Source organism: Chrysochloris asiatica, unplaced genomic scaffold (genome assembly GCF_000296735.1).
Source record: "Chrysochloris asiatica unplaced genomic scaffold, ChrAsi1.0 scaffold00176, whole genome shotgun sequence".
Classification (NCBI taxonomy): domain Eukaryota; kingdom Metazoa; phylum Chordata; class Mammalia; order Afrosoricida; family Chrysochloridae; genus Chrysochloris; species Chrysochloris asiatica.
In genome coordinates, this window is record NW_006408694.1 from 7,047,239 (window position 1) to 7,069,982 (window position 22,744).

The window sequence follows — 22,744 nt, forward strand, 5'->3', positions numbered from 1 at the left end:
GATCGGACATTGTTTCGTTCTGCTGTGCATGGGGTCGCTATGAGTCGGTTCCAACTCGATGGCACCTGACAACAACAACAACAACACACCCAATCCACAGTGTCTCTAGGGCTCCTGCCTTTGCCTATGATAGGAAATAAATATTTGTTGTGTGAATGAATAAATGTATGTAGGAATTAAATCAGACTCTAAGAAACAATTTGTCAGTCACATTTGACTAAATAAAATATATTAATAAAACTCTATAATCCTTGAAACTGTTAGGAAATATTGGATTAATCCAGTCTTTCCTATACCTTTCCCTTCATACTCCACTCACTGCCAATAAAATCGTATGTATTTTTACAGGGTAATTATTAGGCTTTAACCTAGAGGATGATTATTGTGAGATGTTACTGATGTGAAAGGGGCTGGTCGAGGGAAGGTTTCAAATAATTCTCATCTCATAAACAGCTGCCTGTCTAGAGTGAAGAGAAGAGAACACTTACTGAAGGTATTATAGAGGTTTATTTATTTAAAAAAAAAAAAAAAAAGTTTCCTATTGTGAGAAACGTTGATATAAACAAATACGCAAGTAATCCAATCTGTATTATTTTGGCGAGAGTTACGTTTTCTTTATTCAATTTTGCAAACTCTAGTGCCCAACCCAGTAGACAGGGACAGATGTGCTGTATGGCCAACCCACAAAGAGTTTTATTCGCCTGTCTCAAGAAAGCCCCTCCTCCAGTTCCCCTTTTACTGGTTATTATAGAGTTTTGTGTGGCACTGTGGATTAATGCGCCAGACTGCAAAGTCATTTGAACTGCAAGGTCGGCGGCTCAAGCTCACCAGCTGCTCCTCAGAAACATTATACAGGGTCACTATGGGTCGGAACCAACTCGAAGGCACTTAACAAGAACAACAAATGGAGTTCACAATCTCCTCCCAAGGTCACCTACTAGTTCTTACTGGGAGCATTCTCATGTAAACTTAGTAGTTAGTTCAAGAAAGTGATGCGGCACAGGAGGTTTTCACTCATCTATACCAAGAAATCTGGAAGACAAAGTATCTGGCCAACTGATTGGAAGAGATCCATATTTGTACCCATTCCAAAGAGAGGTGACCCAACAGAATGCGGAAATCATCAGACAATCTCTTTGATATCCCACAGGAGTAAAGTTTTACTAAAGGTAATACAGAAACGGCTGCAAGCATACATTGACAGAGAACTTCCAGAGGTTCAAGCCAGATTCAGAAGAGGCTGTGGAATGTGGAATATCATTGCTGATGCCCGATGGACCTTGACTGAAAGCAGAGAATATAAGAAAGATGTTTACCTGTGCTTTATTGATTACACAAAAGCTTTCAATTGTGTGTATCATGACAAGTTATGGACAACATTGTGAAGTATGAGTATTCCAGAACATTAAATTGTGCTCATGAGGAATCTGTACATGGACCAAGAGGCAGTTGTTCGAACAGAACATGAGAACACTGAAAGGTTTAAAATTAAGAAAGGTGTGTGACAGGGTTGTATTCTTTCACCATACTTATTCAACCTGTATGCTGAGCAAATAATACAAGAAACTGAGTTATATGAAGAAAAACGTGGCATCAGGATTGGAGGAAGACTCATTAATAACCTGCAATATGTAGATGATACAGCCTTGCTTGCTGAAAGTGAAGAGGACTTAAAACATTTACTGATGAAGATCAAAGAGCACAGCCTTCAATATGGATTACATCTCAATGTAAAGGAAACAAAAATCCTCGCCATTGAACCGATAAACAACATTCTTATCAATGGAGAAAAGATTGAAGTTGACAAGGACTTCATTCTTCTTGGATCAACTATCAACACTCACAGAAGCAGCAGTCAAGAAATCAAAGGATGTATTGCATTAGGCAAATCTGCTGCACAAGACCTTTTTAAAGTGTTGAAGAGCAAAAATGTCAGCTTGAGGACTAAGGTATGCCTGACTCAAGCCATGATATTTTTAGTAACCTCATATGCATATGAAAGCTGGATAGTAAATAAGGAAGACTGTAGAAGAATTGATGCTTCTGAGTTATGGTGTTAAGGAGAATATTGAAAGTGACATGGGCTGCCAAAAGAACCAACAGATCTGTGTTGGAAGTAGTGTAGCCAGAGTGCTCCTTAGAGGTCAGGATGGACAAACTTCATCTCTCATACTTTGGACATATTGTCAGGAGGGACCAGTCACTGGAGAAGGATATCATGTTTGGTAAGGTGGAGGGGTCAGAGAAAAAGAGGAAGACCCCCAGCGAGATGGATTGGCTAAGTGGCAGCATCAATGGACTCAAGAATGGCAACCATAGTGAGGTTGGCCCAGGATCAGGCAGTGCTTTGTTCTGTTGTGCATAAGGTCGCTATGAGTTGGTACAGACTAGATGGCACCTAACAACAACAACAACAGTTAATTTCCCTGTGAACTCCCCCTATTTCTTTGATGGGTGTATTCTTATCTTAAAGTTCCTAACCTATCAAATTAGTTCTTCCCCTCCACTGATCTCCTTTTGTTATGCTATCTGGCTACCTCCAACACTCCCTTGTCCTGAAGATGACCAAGTCAACAAGAGTTTTCTCACACTTTGGTTTCACATTTGCATTTATGCTAGTAGAACAAGCTAGCAAGATAAAAAATAAAACAACGGGACTTAGAAAATATTTGTGTTTATTTTTAAATATTTTTATTTGCAGATATCTGAATTTTTGCTGTGTTTACTTTTGAACATCTTTGTGTTTAAGAAACAAACACTTACAAATTCTGAGACTATTTACAAATGAGAACCTGAGGACATCCTTCAAGATAACAGCAGATTTCAGCCAAAATTATCTTTATCAAAGTTGTTAAAAGGGAATTTGAAATCAATATGAACTTAATCATACTAAATTAACTAATGAATTAAGTGAAGTGTTCAAATATAAGAATTTTGGGGGGGAAATATGAGTTTTTAAGATATGTCTTAAAGGGTTATTTCATCTATATAGGCCAAATTATTTTATCATTTAATATATACAAAGGCTTCTAATAACATTTTGTAGCAGTAAAGGAAAACAAGACTCATGGCAACATTCACATGGTGCTTGACACATGCGTCTTGATGAAGTGCTAATCCTCTCACATCAAGAACCAGTTCATTTTCTATGGGTACTCAGGCTTTTCATTAACATTTACAAGTGCTTTCTGATGGAGCCAGATCAATATCTTCCTACAAATAGCACTAATTTATGTGAGAGGGAAAACAGTCAAGAGATAATTTACTTTGATCATTTCTTGAATTAAGTTAATAAATTATTGATAAAAGTTTCTGCTACTCTGAAGGGGGAAAAAAGAGAACTCTCTATGAGTTGCTTTCTAGCTGTGTTTTCATGGAAATTTGAAAATGATATCATTTAAACATATGGAGAACATATGATGGTAAGCCAAATAGAAGTCTTTATAAAACAAATATATCAAGGAAGAGCTACTATTTCCAACGTAATCTCCATTTGAAGGAGTTTTTTCCATCTCTAACAATTCCCCAAGTACTTTTGTGCTCTTCTAATTACAACATATGAAAATGGCAATTTTAGCATCATTGAGGGACTCAAATTGTATTCCTTCTAAATGCTCTTTGAGCTTAGGGAACAATAAGAAGTGTAAAGGGACAAGATCAGGACTGTAGGTCGGAGGGGGCAGTTTTCCCAGCAAAATTCTGGTATCTTGCTACCTTTGAAGAATGAACAGATATATTGTTTGAACAGATGCATGGGGGGAAAAAAAAGGAAAAGAATTCCCCAGTGCAACTTTCCTTGTGCTTTTTCCACCAACCGTAGGTTCATATTTACATAGAATTACTTCCTAATACTGGACTTACAGCAAAATGGCAGACTAGACAAACATGCTACCCAGGCCTTCTAAAACAAAGATATTGGAGACTGAATGAAATGGATACAGATGTTAATCCTGGAACCCTGAGCTTTAGAGGAAAGGATAGAGAAGTTGATTGACCAATTACTGGGAGGAGAAGTTGAGTGGGGCGACAAAGAAAGGACACAGATTGATGAAATGTCTTCTGGCCAAACTCGGTGCAGACACCTTGAACTTTTGTGAGCTACTTTGGAGGCATAGGGTAGCCTGGTGTTACAGATGCACATGGGTGACTGGTGATGGGAAAGGGGTGATTTTTGTTTCCCTTGCTCTTCTGATGGTCTGAGGCATAGCCAGTCCCAGTCTCATTTACCCCAGCACACCTCTTGCTCTCTGAGAGTTCAGAACCGTGAAGTTGTATACTAGATGAGTTAAAGGTGGGCACCGTTTGAGCTGATTGAATTTAGACCTAGTCCAGATCTTTAGAACTCCCAGAGCCATGCAGGCCTATAGGAAGTTCATCTAGAACCTGAATGCCACTGCCTTCTACCTCCCTTGTACATAAAATGAGTTCTTTGGCTTACAGAAGCTCCCCAGAGTTTTCTCCTCTCTGAGTTCTGTACTTGTTCCTGGTTTTTTGCTTTCATTTTTTTGTATTTTTTTGTTTGTTTATTCATTCTTCTCTTTGTCTTCTCTTTCTTTCTCCATGCTTTTTATCCTTTTTAGCTCTAAGTCTTCCTTTTTTTTTTTTCTTTTCTTCTGCTTCTCTTTTACTGCCTCTTCTTTTCTTTTTTTAATCTTGATTTATCTTTACTACTTTCTGATCTCTTCATCTTCTCCCTCCATGATTTTGCTTAGTTTTTAAAAAAATATATTATTTCTTTCTTATTTTTCTCTTCCACAACTATGTTTTCCTTTCCCTCCCTTCTCTTTTTAGTTATTATGTTCTTTTTCTTACTGTCACCTGTTTCAAATTCATTTTTATCATCTATTACAGTCTCTTTTTTCTGTTGCTTGCTTGTTAATTTGTTTTGTATTTTCTTCTTGCATGTGTGTGTGTATTCTCTTCTGGCCTCAGCTGATATGAAACATCAGCAGTACCCACACAGCCCAACCATAACCAGTAGGCAAGAGACAATACCAGCTCCAATACCACCTGATCAGTAATAGACAGAACAAACACCAGCCAAATCCACCCTAAATAGTACTGCATGGACAGCAAATGGAGACTGTGCACAAGTTTCCATTTTCTAATCACACCCACCAAGAGGCAGGTAATGAGTGCTTAAGAACACATGAACATGAACACATATAAACATATAGATAACAATACCACAATGTCTCAGAGAAAACAGAAAATTTCAGTTAAAACAAAGAAACAAGACAGAATGGTTCAAGCAAGTGACCAAGATGTACAGTCAGAAAATTATTCTGAGGAAGAAAAGGTATTGAAACTATCTGACAAAGAATGATATTTAGATACATTCAACAAATTGAGAGAAAGAATAAGGAATAACCTTTAGGAGAATTCAGAAATCACTACATGAACTAAGGGGGAAAATAGATGAAAAATTAGAAACAATACAAAACTAGCAAATAGAAATTCGGAATATTAATACTAAGATTTCAGAAATGCATAATACACTGAAAGGGTAAAGAAAGTAATTTAAATTAACAGATATTCAAATAAATGAGCTTGAAAATAAACCACTCAATATTAATATGCTAGAATAATAATAATAATAAAGAAGTAAAAATAGAAGGAACTCTAAAATTTATGTGGGACACCATTAAGAGAATTAACTTTTGGGTGATCAGAATTCCAGATCAGAAGAGACCATAAAAAAAAAAGTACAGAGAAATTGTCAAGGATTTTTGGAAGAAAACTTGTTTAACATCATAAAATGTGAGAAAATAAGCATTCAAGAAGCTGAATAAATCCAAAACAGGACAGAAAATTGCAAGACCTATCATGATCAAAACCAAACATAAGGAAACAATCCTGAGAACAGTTCAGGAAAAAAAAAAAAAAAAAATTACCTACAAAGAAAACCCAATAAAGCTATAAACTCTGATTTCTGAGCAGAAATCATGAAGGCAAGAAGGCAATTGAAGGACATATATAAAACTCTTAAAGAAAAAAATAAATTGTAATAACCAGACCAATGTTACAAAAAATATTTTTTTTTTTTGTACTGAAAGCCAATATGAGATAACAACTTGAGATTACCATACATGACAAAACCACCCAGAACGCAATATAGTTATAGAAGTATCCTAAATAAAAGACTGAAAATGGTGAACAAGAGATATCAATTTACAATGAAGTCAACTACAAAGTAAAAGGGGGAATAGTTCACTTGCAGAACTTCTACTGGCAAGGAAACCAAGTAGATTTTGAGAAAAACAGAGTATGTTAAGCAGGGGAAGGAATTAATAAATTATAGGGTGACCTCAAAGAAAATTAATATGCTTTCACATCAAAATAATCAAGGGAAAATCCATAAAGATTTAATAAACATTAAAAGAACAGCAATGGAGAAAATGACAAGAAAACCCAAAAACAAAATGAAATTAGCACAGCAAATTATGGAGAACAACTAAATCAGTAGCACCATACACACAAAAAAAAATACAGCAAAATGACAGCAATGAATTTACACATACCAACAATCACACTGAATATAAATGCATTCAATACATCAGTCAAGAGGATGAGAAAACAGAAGTAAATATACACGCCAACAGATAAAAGTCAGAATGGACAAGAAAACTGGAATCTTTAGTATGCTGTTGATAATATACACACCTTACACAAAAAGAGAAAAAAAGATTGAAAATCAAACCATGGAATAAAATATATCAGATTAATTAAAATAAAAAAATGAGTAGGAGTGGTGATATTAATTCTTGACAAAGTAGATTTTAAGATAAAAATCACAAGACATGAAGACATCTCATTATTAACAGGTCAATTAAACAAGAGGACAGAACCATAATAAATATCTATGCTCCCAGTGAAAAAGCCTTAAAATACATACATCAAATTCTAATAGAATTGGAGAAAAAGACAAATCCATAGTAATAGTATAAGATTGTAAAACACCACTTGCAATGGAGGACCAACAACTAGAAAGACAATGCAGCAAATACACAGAAGTAAACAGCACAATTAGCCAACATGATCCTATAGACTTACACAGAATACTCCACCCAGCAACAGCACAATATACATTTTATTCCAGTGCTCATGGAGCATTATGCAAAATAGACATTACATTAGTTCACAAAACATATCTCAATGAATTTTAAAATATTGAAATGCTAAAAAGCATCTTCTTATATCACAATGCTATAAAATTATAAAACAACAATCGGCAGATCAAAGGAAAAAAAATCCAATACATGGAAATTGAATAATGTGTTTGAAAAACCACCTGAGGGCCCTGATCTGTCTCATAGGGTGGGATTACTTGTAGTGACTAAGGCAAAGCAAGAGGCTCAGAGATCCTGCTGCCATCAGAACAGCCAGAGATCAGAGAGGATCCTGGAGGCTGTCCACAGGCCCCACATTCCCGCGATAATTTGGAGAAGTCCCAGTTGTATCTCAGTAAGATGGATGGCAGCTTTGAGCTGAAGCCACCTGGTCACTAACAAAAGACATCTGTCAACCAACAGCAGCTAGGGCTTCCTCTGGAAATATATAGCAGCAAAGGAAGAAAAGAAGTGAAATAGGAAGAGTGTTTACTAGCACCTTAGAAAGGTGCTATTCGGGACGAGGCTGACACAATGTATCTGCACTGTGAGGAGAATGTTCATAGAAGCCTGTTGTGTGCATATTTATTCACATTTTTGTGAAATGTCAAATTGTTTAGCACATGATAACATTGTGAAAGTGCTTGAAATTCTTGGTCCCAAATTCTTGACAGTGGAAGTCAGTTAACAGACGATCTAGGCTCTCTTACCAAACAGAACAGTGTTTACATTGTTCAGGAGTACCCAAAGATGGACTTGGCTAATTGTGTTGGAGCAGGACCCTTTACTAGAGGAGCATGCTAGGCTTCTTGTATCAACTACTACATGTTCTCAAATGCATTCATTCTCCAAACATACTGCACAGAAATCTCAAAACAGCCTATCTTTTCATTGATACTGAAGACTTGATGCTGAAGATAAGTGACTTCGGTCTTGCACTAATCATGGGTCTCCATTATTCCCACAAAGGTCATCTTTATGAAGGATTGGTTACTAAACAGTACAGATCTCCATGTTCTTGTTGTTGTTAGGTGCCATCGAGTCAGTACCAACTTATAGCAACCTTATGCACACCAAACACTGCCCAGTCCTGGGCCAACCTCACTATTGTTGCCATGCTTGAGCCCATTGATGCTGGCACTTTGCCAATCCATCTTTCTGGAGGTCTTTCTCTTTTTCTTTGACCGTCCACCTTACCTAACATGACATCCTTCTCCAGGGACTGGTCCCTCCTAACAATATGTCCAAAGTATGAGAGGGGAAGTTTGGCCATTCTGGCCTCCAAGGAGCACTCTGGCTGAACTTCTTCCAACACAGATCTGTTGGTTCTTTTGGCAGCCAATGGCACTTTCAATATTCTCCTCCAACACCATAACTCAAAAGCTTCATTTCTTCTATGGACTTCCTTACTTTCATCTAATAACTATACTAAAGCTATTCACATGTGGGCTGCAGACTGCCTCTTCACTGAAATACTGACTTGTAAAACCATCTTGTAGGTGCACATAAACTTGAACAGATGCAACTGATAAAACAATTTATTCCTGTTTGTACAAGGAAGATCATCAAGAGCTTCTCAACATAATTCCAGTTTACATTAGAAACTACATCACTGAGCTACACAAACTTTTAACTCAGCAGCTTCCAGGAATTAGTCGAGCAGCACTGGATTTCATGAAACAAATTTTGACATTGAGCCCCATGGATCACTTAACAGCAGGCTAAGCACTCACCCATCGAGACAGTGCCTGGTCCAGTGCCAACCTCAATGATGTCACTATCTTTGAGCCCATTGCTGCTGCTACTGTATTAATCCATCTCTTTGGGGATCATCCTCTTTTTCTCTGACCCTCCATTTTACCAAACATGATATCCTTCTCCAGTGACTGGTCCCTCCTAATAATATGTCTAAAGTATGAGAGACCAAGTCTGGCCACCCTGGCTTCCAAGGAGCATTTTGGTTGTACTTCTTCCAACACAAATTGGTTTGTTCTTTTGACAATCCATGGTACTTTTAATAATCCCCTCCAACACTTAAATGCATCAATTCTTCTGTGGTCTTCCTTATTCACCGTCCAAATTTCACATGCATATGAGGTTATTGAAAATACCATGGCATGAATCAGGTGCACTTTAGTCCTCAAACTGACATTTTTGCTCTTCAACATTTTAAAGAGATTTGTGCAGCAGATTTGTCAATGAAATGTGTTGTTTTATTTCTTGACTGCTGCATCCAAGAGGGCTAATGGTTAATATGAGCAAAATGAAGTCTTTGACAATTTCAATTTTTTCTCCATTTGTATGGATGCTGTTCATTGATCCAGTGGTGAGAATTTTGTTCAGGATTTTATCTATGGTCTTATGTAATGCAGAGGCTCTGCAGGAAGCCTCCTTCACTGGGCACATTGTAGCCCCATTTTAGGTATGCCAATCAGTTATAGGCAGAAGATGGACTTAAAAGCTTTCTATGGTGATATTTCTGGCTATTCCTTTCTCTCCCCCCTCAATGTCTACTTTATAATGGTATGTTAGGGAAACCAAGTTTCAAAAGTCAGCCAAACATCTTAACATTATTTCCCCCCTTTTGCCCATTCTAACCATGTCTCAATCCCTATATCCCAGAGCCCTGTTGTTCCAAGGTTGTGCATACATCATTATTTACCTCTGTCCCACTTAACCCATGCAAACCTGCCTAATTGTTTTCCCATTTGCCTTGTTCTTCTATTCCCCCCTTCTTGTGTATTGACTCCTCCTCCCCAGCACCCAAACTATTTTGTGTCTATTCCCTCCCCTGTGCTCCACCTTTCCCTCTCTCCCCATCTTCTTTTGATATTTTCTGCATTATTAAATATTTTGCACATAGAATCCTTCAATATTTCAATTCGAGGTTTGAATTTTTTCTTCAGTTCTGTCAGCTTTACAAATGCTGAATGTGTTTTTCCCTTTTAGTTTTCTAACTCCAGGACATTGAACATTTTATTATAGTATTTAATTCTTTCTTCTTGAGCTCACCTTTGACATTTTCTGTTCAGCTCTTTTACCACCTCATTTCTTCTATTTGCTTTAGCATCTCTACACTGGAGAGCAGATTTCAGAGTCTCTTTTGACATCCATTTTGGCCTTTTTCTTCTGTAAATGTCTTCTTATTAATGATCTTTTGCTTTTTTCCTATATAATGCTCTTGATGTCATCTCACAACTCTTCTGGTCTTCAGTGTTTAGTGTCTAATGAATAAAATCTATTATTCAGAGGATCTCTATATTCAGGTTGGATATATTCAGGGTCATATTTTGGCTCTTGTGAATTTTTTTTGCATTTCTTCAGCTTTAGCCTTAACTTGCATATGATGTTTTATTTCACAGTCTGTTGCTTTTCCACTATCTCTTTCCCCAGATATAGTCAACTTCATTCATGTGTATTCCATCTGATTAAGTCCATGTGTATAGTTGTCTGTTATGCTGTTTTAAAAAGGTTTTTGGAATTAAGAAGTCACTGGTCTTACAAAATTCTGTCATGTGATCTCCAGAATTGTTTCTATCACCAAGGTCATGTTTTCCAACTAATGATCATCTTTCTTTATTACCAACCATTACCTTCCAATCACCAGTAATTATCAATACATCTTGATTGCATGTTTGATCAATTTCAGACTGAATAATTTTGTAGATTTCTTCAATTTCATCATCAATGGGTTTAGTGGATGTACATAAATATGAATAATAGTGGTATAAACTGGTATTCCTTGTAGGCATATGGATATTATCCTATCCTAGACAGCATTGTACTTCACGACAGATCTTGGTATGTTCTTTTTGATGATAAATGCGATACCATTCCTCTTAAGTTTGTCATTCCTGACATAGTAAATCATGTGATCATCAGATTCACAATGGCCAATTCTAGTCCATTTCAGCTCACTAATGCCTAGGACATTAATGTTTATGTGTTTCATTTCATTTTGTATAATTTCCAATTTTCCTGGATTCATACTTTGTATATTTCATATTTCAATCATTAATGGATGTTCACAGGTCTTTCTCTTAATTTTGAGCTGTGCCCCATCAGCAAATGAAGGTTCTGAAGACTTTATTCAGTTTGTGTCATCATGTTCAACTCTACTTTGAGGCAGCAGCTCTTCCCCAGTCGTATTTTGGGTTCCTTCCAACCTGAGAGGCTCATTTTCTGGCATTATATTTGACAGTATACTGGTACTCTTCATCATGTTTCAATATTCAATAAGTCAATACTCTGGTGCTATCTGACAGTGTTCCACTGGTATTCATAAGGTTTTCAGTGACAAAATATTAATAAATAGTCCATCTTTCCTGCTTCCTAATCTTTCTTCATATGGAAGCTCAGCTGAAACCTGTCCACCATGGGTGACTCTGCTTGTATTTAAAATACCTGTTGCATAGTTTCCAGAATCACAGTAACACACAAGCTGCCACAGTTTGACAAGTGTGATGGCCCCCATCCTTACATGAGCATATATTCTTTTCTAACAGGTGAGTCATTTCAAGTCACCCCTTTAATATTGAAAATGAAGTAGATGATATTTTGTTTATGGGTGAAACTCACAGTCACATTTATAACTAGGAAAAGTACCATGATTGCAGTCCAGGGCATTAACCCAAAGCACCACACCAGGGGTCCTCATCATAGAATTTTCCAAGCAGAAACAACAAAGCAAAGAAAAATCTGATGAAAAAGCAAGTCAAAGTGTGTAAGGAATGGACTGTTTAAAGTCCAGGTAGGACAAGAGGAAGCATCACATAAACTGGCTGAAAAAGAAAGGGGTAAGAATCTGGCATTTGACTTTGATTCCTTTATTGCAAGCACTATCTAACTTAGTTCACAGCATGAGCCTTAAGATGTTGTTAATGAATTAAATGATTTGAATAGGTCAGTGTCCCAACTAAAATAGAAAATTTTGGTATCAAAATCTATAAGCTGAGATAAACAAGAAAAAGGAATAGCAAATTTGGTACAATTAGAAATCTTAAACCAATCATCTTGGGATAGCCAGATTGTGAGTGGAGGGTAGGACTGTTTTTTGATAAACCAGTTTTGTTGTGAGGTAAGGAAGGCTGAACAGGTTGAGAAGGAAAACACACTGGTTAGTTGGACAAATTATATTTAGCTGGAATGAAGATATTGAAATACTAGAAATTGAGCCAGTGGTTGGCAGGAAGTTTGCGGAGAGAGAGAATGAGAAAGGATTTCTGAACAATAGTGGGGAGTTCTTCCTTAACAAGCAGCTTGAATCCATATGCATCCCACAGTTCCACAGTCTAGTTGAGTTACCACTTAAGTCAATGTAGGTCACCTTAACACCTGCTGCCTTGAAGCCTTTCCCTCAGATTCCTCATAAAGCATAAAGAAGCATTCTGAAACATCTGAACTAAGACACTCAGCAGACATTTATCTTTGTATTCTTCATGAGACGTGTTTTGTCTTTTTTATTAATAATTTTTAAGCCATTTTTCACTTGAATTGGATATTATTTTTGTAAGGATTTCATTAGTTGTTAGTTATTTAAATCCAGACTTATTTTTTACATGTGAGGCAGTTATCATTCTCACTGGCATGTTGTTTGCACACAAAAATAAATAGAGCAAAATAATGCACTGCAGGAGGAGACAAAAGAAATGCACTGACAAGTAAGAACATCCTCTCATAGAGCAATGATCTGTTTTACAGGAAACAAACTAACAAACAAATCTTGCTTTGAAATTTATACTGTGAAACTGAATACTTGCATGAAAATATCTATTTCTTTCCTAAAACATTTTTCATTCATGCATATTTTCAAGTTTTTCATACTATACACATTTCTTAAAACACATGATACCAGCAGCAACAGAAAATGAACGCCAAATTTGGTACACATGTGTTATTTACCTCAAGGTAGCAAAACATATACCAACCATGATCCTTCACAATATGCGTTCTATTTGTTGTTGTAGTTGTTAAGTGCTGTTGAGTCCGTTCCAAGGTTCCAACCCTTAGCGATTAGGGTTTCTGAGGAGCAGCTGGTGAGTTTGAACTGCCAACCTTGTGGTTCAAACCACAAACAGATCTGTGTTGGCAGAAGTACAGCCAGAGTGCTCCTTGGAGGCCAGGATGACCAAACTTTGTCTCTCATGCTTCAGACATATTGTCAGGAGGGACCAGAAGGATATCATATTTGTTAAGGTGGCAAGTCAGAAAAAAAGAGGAAGATCTCCAGCAAGATGGACTGGCAAAGTGCTCAAGCGTGGCAACAGTAGTGAGGTTGGCCCAGGACCGGGCATTGTTTCGTTCTTTCGTGCATAGGGTCGCTATGAGTCAGTACTGATTTGATGGCACCTAGCAACAACAACAACAGTTAAATACACAGATAGATACACAGGTTGAATGGGTATGGGAAGGAGAGAGGGTGTACCCACAAATGTATAAAGGTTGGACAGAAAATATTTGTATAAAAGTATTTACCTTTGATGCAAACATATCCAACAATATGGTGGAGCATACAGGAGCACAACTATGAAATATTTCCTGAATATTATCAAACACCTTGAGGGAATAAGTTGCTGGGCCTAGAAATCAGGACCATACTCATAGGGGACACCATGGTCAATTGGCATAACACAGTCTATAAATACAATGTTTTATATCCTACTTTTGTGAGTATTGAGTGTATCTAAAAGCCGAAGAGCAGCCATCTAAGGTACAATTATTGGTCACTTCATATGGAGAAGAATGAAGAGTGATGAAAGTTGAAGATGCTTGGAATCAATTAGTTCAATAGACTAATGGAACACATAAACATCAGTCACCATGACCCTGAGACCAGAAGAACTAGATGGTGCCCTGCTACTGTTCAAAAAGGGATCACATTAAAAGGGCCTGGATAGACTAGGAGAAAATGTGGAACAAAACTAAAAAATATAAAAAAGATTAGACTTACTGGTCAGAAAAAGACTGGAGGATCCTGATGTTATGGCTTTTGGTCACTCTTCAGTTCTGGAATAGAACTCACCCTCATGTTAAGTGAGCAACATGTTAAAATTTATTAATGTGGCGGGTGAAATGTATAGTGCAACAGTATGTATAACATGTGTTAAAATACAATAAATATGATTTGACTCATCACTCAGCTCTTCATCAAGCATTCATTAAGTGGTTAACCCATGATCTTGCTTGTTGTTAGTTACCAAGGAGACACCACTGGTTTGTGGCAATCCTGTGTACAAAAGAACAAAACATAGCTGAGTCCTATGCCACCTCCATGATCATTGTTATGTTCAAGTTCATTATAGTGACCACTGTATGTTTAAGTGCTTACCAACATATTAGCTCAGTTTCCAGCACTACATTGGACAATGTTCTGCTGTTATGATCCATAGAGTTTTCATTGACAAATTTTTGGAAGTGGATCATCAGGCCTTTTTTCCAACTCTGTTTTAGTTTGGAACTTGCCCTAGAATCGGAATGCCATCGGTAACATATATCTAGGATATCTGTTGTTATGTGCCATAGAGTTGGTTCCGACTTATAGTGACCTTGTTTAAGGCTTCCAAGGAGCAGCTTCTGGTTTGAACTTCTGACCTTGTGGTTAGTAGTCTAGTGCTTATCATACAGCACCATCACAGGATTCCCTAGGATATCTAGAGGGGCAAATAAGGTCAATTGTATGTATTTCTTGTTAGTTTGATTGCATGATTTGTTAGTAGGTTAGTGTCTCTTTTAATAATATGAAATAAACATTACTTATGTGCTCTGACTTATAGTTTTTTAAAAATATACAGTACATTTTACTGTATATATATGGATTTTAAAAATGGATATGTTTTTAAAATTCTGAAGGCTTAATATTTTCTTGATGGTATTCATTTTCAATTTTATAGTAAAATTGATAGAAAAAAATAGATATGGAATACCAGCTTTTGTTTCTGTGGCAAGTTTTTCAGAAATATATTTGTTGTGAGCTGGGAATGAAAAATTAGCTTGGCAGGACTGTGGGTTCTCAGCAAATCGTTGACATTACTTTTTAGTGAAATCGCAAGCAAATGGGAGACAGGGGAGAAAAAAAAAATACAGGGCAAGATTTACTTCAGACTCCTCTTTCTTTGGCCCTCTTCCCAAGGTGAGATGACAAAATGACCTCTAGCACACATGCAAAAGACAGAGAAGCTATGGGATCCTGAGCTTGTATACTTCAGGCAGGATGGGTTTATGTGTTGGATGCATAGGAAAAAGGGAAGAAGAAAGTGCCCCTTGTGGCAATCTAGGCTCAGAGTGCCTGATGATCTTGTGGTATTGTCCCAAGCCTTATGGTGTCAAAGGAAGAACACTTCCTACCCTCTGGTACCTAAGATGAAATCTTGCCAGGATGTAATTATACAGTTAATTATACACCTTACCACTAGGAAACTAAAGGAGAAGGACTTACTTCCCTTAGGATAAAAATATTCAGTACAGTTTCATTACAGAGTTTATGCAGGAGTTGGGAGAAAAATTGCTTTTTTGACTCTTCAGTCTACACCCTAGATTCAATGACTCATTACCCTTAGACAGAGGCTTCATTGAAAGTAAGTCAAAAAGTATTGCTGTGTTGTTGTTGACCGCTTTTGAGTTGGTTCCAATTTATTTAGCATTTCTGCGGAGTGGCTGCTGGGTTTGGAGACTGCTTTTTGGGACTCCAAGAGGGTGATTATAATAGATTTTCTTGAAGCACACAAGATGATCACAGGCTCTTATTATGAAGAAATTTTAATTTACTGGAAAACTGTATGGGTGAGAAAAAGACCAGAGGATTAGAGTGCAATGTTAGGGCAGGGACTCTATATCCAATATAACAGCTCCCTATACTATTAGTTCAGTCCTGGTGTAGTCCTGTGGGCTAATGCATCAGACTGCAAAGTCATTTAAACTGCAAGGTCGGTGTTTCAAGCTTACCAGCTGATCCTTGGAAGTCCTATACAAGGTTGCTATGGGTTGGAGTCAACTCAACGACAGTTAACAACAAATACTATTAGTTAGAAAACTTTTGTAGTAACCACAAGGTCATTTGTTCAATCCCACCAGCTGTAACCCAGGAGAAATATGAGCTTTTCTGCTCCAGTAAAGCTGTAGAGCTTCAGAAACTCTATGCAGGGTCGCTATGATTCAGGACCATACCACAAATGTGAAGTTCTTTTGTTGTTAAGTGCTGTCGAGTCATTTCCAAATCATAGCCACCCTGTATAGAGTTTCTGAAGAGTGACTGGTGAGTTTGAACCACCAATCTGGTGGTTCAAACTGATCTTGCAATCCAGTACTTACCCTACAGTGCCACACCAATCCTGGTGTGGTGTTATTGGATGAGCATTAGACCACTAACCCCAAGACTATTGTTTAAACCCACCAACTACTCCTCTGAAACCCTATGCAGGGTCACTGTGAGTCAGAACTGACTGGACAGCACTGCCTTATATCCACAAACAAGAAGCCTTGGTGGTGCTGTAAGATAAGCACTAGAATGCTAACCACTACGTCTGCAGTTCAAACTCACCAGATGACCTTTGGGAGAAGATGAGGCTTTCTATTCCCATAAAGATTTGTAGCCATGGAAACTCTAGTGTTTGGTGAGATCAAATGGTGGGATAAGCTTCACATGTAATCCAACTGAGGGGTCATAGCCTCTCAGCTTGCCAGTAAGTTCCATTTAGCCAACAAGATCTTACCTTACTCTTCTAACAGTTATAAAGAGTAGTATTTTGTTTCTTGCATAATGGTTTGGTCCATGTTCCATCAATTGGAAAAGATATATAGACTTGCTATTTTCATCAGTCTGGTTTTAAGTAAAGCAAAAAAGTACATTGGTCAATGTGGTCACCTAATGAAGTATATCCCAAATGTAAGAGGTGAGGTGATATTACACAAAGGAAAATATATGGTAATGTCTAGACACAGATCTGGCTTGTATCTTGATCAAAGTCAGTAAGATGGTCTAGACCTAGACTCCAGTCCAAGCATTTCAGTGATGGTGGGGTGGGGCAGAGTTGTACTCACCGACGCAATAGTTGCTGTAATTCATATCATCGTCCATGGCATGAGTCAGCTGCAGAAATGAGTTAGGGTTCAGGAACCCTGTACTGCTAGAAGTCCTGTGAGAAAGGAAGTGGAGAATTACATTACTGTTCCCTGTCTTCTCCCTTTATCCCAGAACTTCTTGATGAAAACAATGTTCCCTGTCAATCTAGGTGATGGTGTTTTGCCCATCAATAACCCAGTAACCACCTAGTTAGTCTGGCTCTTTCCTCCTTTATGTTGTTGGTTGTTAATGTAGGCCTCTATTACGTTTTGTATGGTGGACAGCTGATTCTGTTGTGCCATCTCCACCGGTTGTTGTTGTTAAGTACCATTGAGTTGGTTCCAACTGATAGCGACCCTCTATAGGGTTTCGAAGTAGCAATTGGTAAATCTGAACTGATGACCTTGTGATTCAAACTGACCTTATGGTCCAGTGTTTTATCCTATAGTGCCACACCAGGATGCCACCTATAAGTAGCACCACATTTTCCCTAGAGAGACATTGGACCTGTCAAGTGAACAATTATTCCCTCTGTGTTTAGAACTTCTAGTCTATTGTCACCTAGAGGAATACTATCAGGGTGTTACTGGGAATCAAGTACACAGTTCTGTAACATTTCCCAATTATCTTAACTTTCTTTGGGCCACTTGGTGTGGAAGTTAATGAAAAGTTAATGAAAAAGTTAATTAAAAGCTTAACTTTTCATCTTTACATGTGTATGATGAAGGCACCCACTCCCATCTCTCTTCCACATGAAGTTAAGCAGAGTCATGTTTTCCTAAACTATTAAGTTTGCAAAGGGCGGCAGGAACCTGGCCATCTACGCTCTATAGACATTGTCTTTGTGCTCTTTTTGCTGTTGTCGTTAAGTGCCATTGAATTGGTTCCAACTCATAGCGATCCTATATAGGGTTTCTGAGGAGCAGCTGGTGGGTGTGAAGTGCTGACCTTGTACTTCAAAGTCCACTGATTCTACAGTGCCACATGAGAGCAGCCATTAACATTCTCTATGGCTCATGAAGCTTGCTGAAGGTATGGCAAATAGAACTTTCATCTAACTCATTTCTTGCTAGACCAGGACTGTGTGTTCTGGGCAGTAAGGGGATATGTCAATTAGAATATATGGCATCAGAATATACAAACACTTGGCAGAGTCTCTTATCAAGTATGTCCCATGGACTAATTGAATTTTCAAATATCATCAAAAAAGCCATACCATAGTCTGAAAAAAAATATCAACTTTGTTGTTCTTAGGTGCTGTCGAATCAGTTCCAACCAATTGAAATTCTATGCACAACAGAAGGATACACTGCCTGGTCCTGTGCCATCCTCACAAGTGTTACGCTTGAGTCCATTGCTGCTCCACTGTGTCAGTCCATCCTATTGGAAGTCTTCCTCTTTTACGTTGACCTTTCACTTTACCAAGCATGTTGTCCTTTTTCAGGGACTGGTCCCTACTGATAATATATCCAAAGTCTAAGAGACAAAGTCTCATCATCCTTGCTTCAAAGGAGCATTCTGACTATCCTTCTTCCAACACAGATTTGTCTGTTCTTTTAGCAGTCTATGGTACTTTCAACATTCTTCTCAAACACCATTACTAAAACACATCAATTCTTATACTGTCTCAATTATTCATTGTCCAAATTTCACATGCATATGAGGCAATTTTAAGAACTATGGCTTCTGTCAGGCACAGCTTAGTCCTCAAAATGATATCTTTGCTCTTGAACATTTTTAAAAGGTCTTGTGCAAAAGATTTGCCTTATGCAAATGTTTGATTTCTTTACTGCTATATCCATGTTGATTGCAGATGCAAGTAAAATGAAGTCTTTGACAACTTCAATCATGTGTCCCTTTATTATGATGTTATTTGTTATATAATGATGTTATCCAGTTGTAAGGATTTCTTAATCCTTACTGAAGGCTGAGTTTTATCTTCATCAGTAAAGATTTTAAGGTTGTATCATTTGTATATTGTTGGTTTGTAAACAACATTTGCACCAATCCTGATGCCATGTTCTTCTTCATATAATCCATCTTCTCAGGTTATTTGCTCAGCATAAAGATTCCATAAACAGAGTGAAAGAATACAACATTGGCACATACCGTTCCTGATTTTAAACCATTCACTATCCCCTTGCTCTGTTAGAATAACTGTCTGTTGGTTTATGTGCAGGTTCCTCATGAGCATAATAAAATATTCTGGAATATCCATTCTTTACAATATTATCTAGATCTTGTCATGATCCACATAGTCAAAAATCTTAACCTAGTCAATAAAGCACAGGTAAACATCTTTCAGATATTTCCAGCTAGCTGTCAGCCAAGATACATCTGGTGTCAGCAATGATATCTCTAGTACTAGGCCCACTTCTGAATTCAGCCTGAGTTTATGGCAGTTCCCTGTTGATGTACTGTTACAGATGTTTTGGAATTATCTACAGCAAAATTTTACTTGCAGGTATTATTAACGGTATTGTTTGATGATTTCTGCATTCCATTGGGTCACTTCTATTTGGAATAGGCATAAATATGGATGCCTTCCAATTGCTTGGTTAGGTAGTTCTCTTTCTAATATCTTGGCATAGATAATGGAACACCTCCTGCACGTCATCAGTTTCTTGAAAGATTTCAATTTGTATTCCATCAATTCCTGGAGCCTGGTTTCAGTGCAGCTTGGATATCTTCCGTGAGCACTATGAGTTCTTCATTATATGCTATCTCTTGAAATGGTTGAACATTGACCATTTCTTTTTGGCACAATGACTCTGTATATACCAACCATCTCCTTTAAATGCTTTCTGTGTCATTCAATATTTTGATATGGTTTCTAATTTCAGGTGGGCTGTGTTTAAGGTCATATTTTGACTATTGTGGACTTCTTTCAGTTTTCTTCAGTTTGAACTTGCAAATGAGCAGTTGTTGGTCTGTTTCATAGTTGTTTTGGCTGATGATATTAAACTTTTCCACTGTCTCTTCCCACAGATGTAATCAATTTGATTTCTGTGTATTCCATTTAGTGAAGTCCATGTATATGTAATTACTTTTCATGATGCTCAAAAAAAGGTATTTTCAATGTAGAAATCATTTGTCTTGCAAAATTATATTATATAATTCCCATCATCATTTCTATCACTAATGGCATATTTTCCCAATAGTGATACTTCATCTTTGTTTGTAAACTTTGCATTCCAATTGCCAGTATTTATTAATACATCTTGATTACATATTTGATAAATTTCAAACCGAAGAAGTAGGCGAAAGTTTTCAGTTTCATCATCACTTGCTTTAGTGGTTGGTGCACAAAGTTGAATAATAGTGGTATTGACTGGTCTTCCTTGTAGGCCTATGGATTTTATCCTATCACAGACAGTGTTGTACTTTAAGATAGATCTTGAAATGTTCTTTTTGATGATGAATGCAATGCCATTCCTCTTCATTTTGTCATTTCCAGCACAGTAAATCATACAATTATGATATTCACAATTTCCAATACCAGTGCATTTCAGCTCACTAATACCTAGGATATTTATCTTTATGTATTTATTTCATTCTTCACAACTTCTAATTTTCCTAGGTTGACACTTCATATATTCCATGTTCTGATTATTAATAGATGTTTGCTTATAGTTAGTTTTCCTCATTTTGTGTTGTGTCCCATAAGCAATGAAGCTCCTGAAAGTTTTACTCTATTTGTATTCTGATGGTTAAGTCTACTTTGAGGAGGCACTCTTCCCTACTTAGGTTTTGAATGCTTTCCAACCTGACATGCTTATCTTCCAGCACTATATCTGACAATATTCTGGTGCTATTTAGAATGTTTTCATCTTATAGCACTATATCTGACAATGTTTCCTTGCTATTCATAAGGTTTTCAGTGGCTAAACACTCAGTAGTTCTTCACTTTTTCTTCTTCCTAGTCTGACATAGTCAAACACATGGTCAAAGCATAAAGAGCCATATGACTTAGATTTGGGCCTGCTAACTGCAAGGTCAGCAGTTCAAACCACTAGATGATCCATGAGAGGGAATGAGACTATCTGCTCCCTTAAAGATTTACCATCTTGGGAACCCTATGTAAGATTACTATAAATTGGAATCTATTTGACGACAGTGAGAATGATAGCCAAAACATAGGCATGATCATGAGTTCTATGAAGTCTTCCTGCTCCTACTTAGGGTATGCTGTTAATGCTCCTCCTTAGAGTATGTTGTTCAGATTCTTCTTTTGAAAATAAAAAGAAAGATTTGTAGTTTGAAACTGTTTATAGTAAAATATTAGCTTAACAGTGTAAACTTGGAAGTACGAACTTGCAAGCAAGTCAGAGGGATGCCATAATTGACAGTCCAGGCTGTAAGTCTCAGGGTTTCCATTGCCCATGCAGTGATGTATTCAACTGAGTGCTGATGATTGTTGGGAGATCTCTGTCTTCCTGTAGCCCCTTGTCTGAGACATTTTCCTCATATGTCTTGTCACTCTGATACTTCTCTTTGATAAGAGACTTCCCAGATCAAACATCATTCTCTGCAGGCTCTGTGAACAAGGCATTGATATAAGCGTAATCAGCTCTCTGGTCCCATGAATGCTCATCTTTTTGAAGGTCTTGGTCATGAATATCAACATGAATAACAAATATAGTCCTGGCCAGTCAGCTGCTATATGACAGCTCTTAGCCTCAAATAGTGGAGCATCTAATTTTCTAGTTCATGTCCCTTCAAGCATCTGATTACACTGCCAGCACATCGGTCACTGCCCATATATCTGGGGAGATATAAATAGGGGACTCAAAGGAGGAATACTGGATTTCTATCAGCCCTGTTCAACTCCGTTCATTGGAAGCTTTTCCCATTTTTAATTATAGTATAATTTATCCAGTGGGCAGTTGCCGAGTGTACCCCAAAGGGATGTAAACTAGTGCAACAATTAATAAAAGCACCATTGCCTATCCCTGGGGGTATCTTTAAGTTGTGGTACCCATTGGGACATTGGCTAGCAACTCATTGGGTCTAGAAATTTACCAGGGCCCAGGATAGCCCCAATCTTGAATGAATCGTTTAATTTAACAATGCTTTGCTATTGGGCTTCATCAGAGTACATGTCTGGACAACCCATTATCCAGAACGTGATTTGGATTTCCAGATAAATGAACTCTTCTGATCCCTGAGTAATGTGTTCAATATAAACAAGGGACCAATAGCATACAAATAATTGCCTCCCTCTCTTCCTCTCTCTCTTTCTTTCTCTCTCTCTTTTAAAACAGTACTTCCTACTCTGATTAGGGCACTGATGACAAACAAGAAGCCAGGAATTGACAGAGTATCAATTGAAATGTTTCAACACTCTGATACAGTACCAAAAACACTTAACTGTCTGTGCCAAGAAATTTGGAAGACAGTTACCTAGCCAAAAAAAATGGAAGAAATCCACACTTTTGTCATTTTGAAAGAAAAGTAACTCTACAGAATACAGAAATTATCAAACAATATCGTTACTATCATGCAGCAAGTAAAATTTTGCTGAAAATATTTCAAAAATATTTGCAGTAGTACAATCAACATGGAGCTACCAGAAATT

At 37.4% G+C, this 22,744-nt stretch overlaps 2 pseudogenes; one reads left to right on the forward strand and one right to left on the reverse strand.

The window, feature by feature from the left end:
* The window catches only part of LOC102817817, a 19,259-nt pseudogene extending 14,904 nt beyond the window's left edge, over nucleotides 1-4,355 (reverse strand).
* Nucleotides 4,356-7,713: 3,358 nt separating this feature from the next.
* Nucleotides 7,714-12,514, forward strand: LOC102818186 (annotated as a pseudogene).
* The last annotated feature ends 10,230 nt before the right edge of the window (nucleotides 12,515-22,744 follow it).